Source organism: Bos javanicus, chromosome 4 (assembly GCF_032452875.1).
Source record: "Bos javanicus breed banteng chromosome 4, ARS-OSU_banteng_1.0, whole genome shotgun sequence".
In the NCBI taxonomy this organism is placed as follows: Eukaryota; Metazoa; Chordata; class Mammalia; order Artiodactyla; family Bovidae; genus Bos; species Bos javanicus.
Window position 1 is genome coordinate 50,603,128 of NC_083871.1, and position 4,375 is coordinate 50,607,502.

The window sequence follows — 4,375 nt, forward strand, 5'->3', positions numbered from 1 at the left end:
CATTTGTGTTTTATTTATTTACTATTTGTATGTTCATTTGAATTTGCTAAATAAATAAAAGCTAGAATGATGGAGAGGAAGTGGAAGTGTAACCTATAAGAGGTAGAGAGGTACATAACAGTGGTTGAAGCAAGATATCTTAATGCAGTTTTTAGTGTTTGTTGATTTTGATTCATGAGATGCTATAATCTAATGATTTAACTGGGGTTTCCTAGGCATAATAGTTTTCAAGTACACTTCTTAATTTTCCTTTTCTTTAAATAACTTACATTTTCGGGGAAGATGCATAGTAGTCTGTCATATGATATCCTTTATTTTTTAGTTTCTAACTGGGCATTTGGATTAATTTGGATTTCTGTAAATGGTGCTATAGTGAACCAACATCTTGGCACCTAGATCTTAGTACATATATTTTATTTCCTTAGGAAATTGATGTGTCAGTGGTCAGAACACTTTCCAGAGAAGCAAGTTCTACACTATAATGAGCCCTATGATGGTTCCTTGCTGCCTGAGATCTGAGCTGGCAACGTTGGAACTGTTTCAACCACTTGCTGCCTCAGCCAGCTGCACATTCAAATTACTGAAAGAAAATTTTTTAGTCTGATGCCTGGCCTGTGATGAAGTCTGGATCTCAGTGGTTCTTCCTTCTCTTCCTTCCTTTTCTCTGTCTTTCCTTCCTTCCATTTATTTTGAGTTATAATTCACATACCATAGGTTCCCCCAAAGATACCAGCTATTATAATGGATAAAGCAGCAGGACTTAGGTCAGGCAGACATGGCCCATGTGGACTCTGGCACTGCTCCATGTTAACTTGGAGTACATTTCTTGTTTCTCTGGGACCTGGTGTTCTCATCAGCGAAATGAGTCATACCTGATCTGTATTTTAGTGAAAACATCAGACATGAAGCAAGCAAACTGCCCAGCAGAACTGATGCTCACTAAGTGGTAGGTACTTCCTGTAATTCAAGGAAAACTAAAGAAAGCAAACATACAGGAAGTAGCCTAAGAGCACATTACAGGGACCAAGAGCACATTACAGGGACCATGCATTTACCCAGATTCGTTCTCACGACTAATAGAAATAACTGAATTTCTAGCTTGTCGGCTGAGTTTTACCAGCTTGGTGTAGTATCTCTGCTGCTGCTGCTGCTAAGTCGCTTCAGTCGTGTCTGACTCTGTGCAACCCCATAGATGGCAGCCCACCAGGCTTCCCCATCCTTGGGATTCTCCAGGCAAGAACACTGGATTGGGTTGCCATTTCCTTCTCCAGTGCATGAAAGTGAAAAGTGAAAGTGAAGTCGCTCAGTCGTGTCCAACTCTAGCGACCCCATGGACTGCAGCCTACCAGGCTCCTCCGTCCATGAGATTTTCCAGGCAAGAGTACTGGAGTGGGGTGCCATTGCCTTCTCCGGTAGTATCTCTAGTTATCTCTTTTTACTCAATTTCTAATTGACTATTATATAAGGCTTTGAATAAAGTGGGAAATCCTGTATTACTTAATTGTGACCCGCTTGATTGACAACAAGCTTTCAAAAACTGAAGTCTATGAGGGAAAGCATTCCAAAATAGTAGAGAGAATTCATAGTGGGAAAGACTTTGAGAATTATTGCCTTGGAGTTTCCTCTTTTACTCTTGAGAAGTGTATAAAGTGCTCCAATTCTGTAAAGACTATTGAGATATGAGGGTTTTCATGTGGAACTGTACTCATCCTTGCCTCACTTTTCCATTGCACACCTGCAGATGCAGACTGCTCTTGAGATATTTACTTTATCCAACCAAGTGTCATGGACTTTAGCCACAGAGGTCCTATTACCAGATGGAAATTCAGTGTATAAAAGCCTTTCCAGCATGAAAAATTTGGGGATGGGTTGACCTATGACCCTCTAATTGCACACCCAGCCTAGGCACAAGGAGAAGAAACAGATAAAAGGCAATTCTCTTCACCTGCTCTTAGCCTAATGAGGAAGGAAATTTTCCTTTTTTTTTTTTTTTGATAAGTGGATTTATTATCTTTCTAGTTTTTATTGGAATATAGTTGCTTTACAATGTTGTGTTAGTTTCTGTTGTATAGCAAAGTGAGTAAGCTTTACATTTTCATATATCCCTTCTTTTTGAATTTCGTTCCCATTTAGGTCACCACAGAGCACTGAGTAGAGTCCCCAGAGCCATACAATAAGTTCCCATTAGTCATCTATCTTATACATAGTATCAATAGTACGTGTCTGGCAATTGCAATCTCCTAATCCATCCCACCTTCCTTTCCCCCTTGGTATCCATATGTTTGTTCTCTACTTCTGTGTCTCTATTTCTGTCCTGCAAATATGAACCTCCAATTGAAAGTAAAAGTAAACATCTATTCTAGCAGCAACTAATGTAAAAGTTAGGAGCAGAGTTCCAGTAACCAGGCTGCTTGGGTTCAAATCCTAAGTCTCTTTCTTATTAGCTGTTTAACTCTGGTGTGTGTGTGTGTGTGTGTGTGTGTGCGCGCGTGGGTGCGTGCGTGCATGTGTGCTAAGTCACTTTAGTCATGTCTGACTCTTTGCAACTCCTGTTGCAAAGACTGTAGCCCATCAGGCTCCTCTGTCCAGGGGATTCTCTAGACTCTGTTCTATAGATGAGAAAGCTGAGGCAGAGAGGAGACAAGGAGGGTCTAACTCTGGGAACCCTCCTTAGCTCCTCTCTGCCTCAGTTTCCTCATTTCTAAAACAGAGATCATTGCATATGTCTTCTGAGAGTTCAATAAGTTAACAGATGCTAAGACAAGAAGCAGAAAGCCTTTGCTGTTATTACTTCATTGGGTTACTAATCACTGAATTTGTAAATTGCCATAGAAATCTGAAATGACTTAATTTGAACACCTGATTCTAAATATGGGTAAACTTAGGAACATGATGTGGTCAAGGAGACATGACACAGTTGGTTAGAACAGACCAGGAAGTGAAGGTTCTAACTCTTGAGGAGCATGGTGGACCTCTGGTCCAGTGTTCCCTTGTACCACATGGTAGCTGTGCTATAGTGGAAAAGGACTGGACCAAACTGATGTATGCCTTCCTGCCATCTCAGAAATGCACCTGGGCACCTAAGAGTCTTCCACATGGATTCTGAGGATCTGGCGTCTGCTGAGTCTAGGGCAGGAGCTGGGGTGACAGGATGTTCAGAGTACCATCCACTGTCTTGCTCGGTCTGAGGCTCTCAGTCCAGTTCATTATACTCCTGAAAGAGCAGTTACTAAGACTCACAGTCACAGAGTCAGGCAGAGTTTCCATAGTGTTGATAACAGAGGGAGCAGCTATGGTGATTCCAGAGAATATACGTGAGGAGAAGGCAGACGCACCTGCAAGTCCTTAAGAAAATTCTCACAGACTCTTTGGAGGAGGCCTTTAGCAAAGAAGCAAGGCATGTTCTGTTTTGTTGGGGTTTGTTTTGTTTTTCCCAGTAGCAAATGAGTCAAGGGAAAGCCACAGGATCCTAGGAAACAAAATATGGGCTCTGAGATCTTAGAGACCTGGCTCTAAATGACTTTTACTTACAAAAGAGTGATCATGAGCAGAATACTCAATCTCTCCAATCTGTAAACTATCGACTTTAACTGTACCTTCCTCCAAGGGCTCTTAGACAATAAATGGGATTCCTGGTGAATTGTTAAAACTGAGTCCAGTTGAGTCAAGATGAGTCCAGCTTGTCCGCAGGGATATGAGATTACAGATGATTCTTGGTAGTTCGGTATATGTGTAAAATCTACCGACTTTACAGTAGAGCTACAGACAGTAGATGCTAATGTTGCTGAGGGCTTGCATGGTCCAAGCATCACCAACATATCTACTCCTCATGTTCCAGGAGACATAACTGTAACTCTGTTACACAGATGTGGAAATGATGGCACTGAGAGTTCAAATCGCTACCTGAGGTCACGCAGATACTAATACAGACCCAGGGTTCACATCCAGGCCCTCAGGGCTCAGAGTCTTCATGCTGCGCCCTCCACCCAGTGCCCCTCTGGTGTTGGTGCAGTTCTCATGGGGTTAATGTGAGGAGCAGGAGGCAGTGCTTGTGAGGCACTACTACAGATCTGAACACACACAAGTCCAAGTCATGCTGGGTGTCAGTCACACTGTTGCCATAGGAACATCTCAAACCAATGAGTCTGAATCTGGTGACTTTGAAAGAGAAAGAACCCTGGCACCTTCTTTTGGCTGTGGGTCCCCTTGGAGCCAGTGCCCCAAAGAGAGCACCATGACTACCGTCTCAGGGAAAGACCTAGAAATGTGGTGTTGCCCATTATTGTAAGCAGAACTAAATTTGATATCACTGTTGTCATGCTGTTTCTCACCTTGATTAGTTTCATGAAATTAAAGTACACAGATAAAAAGGGAC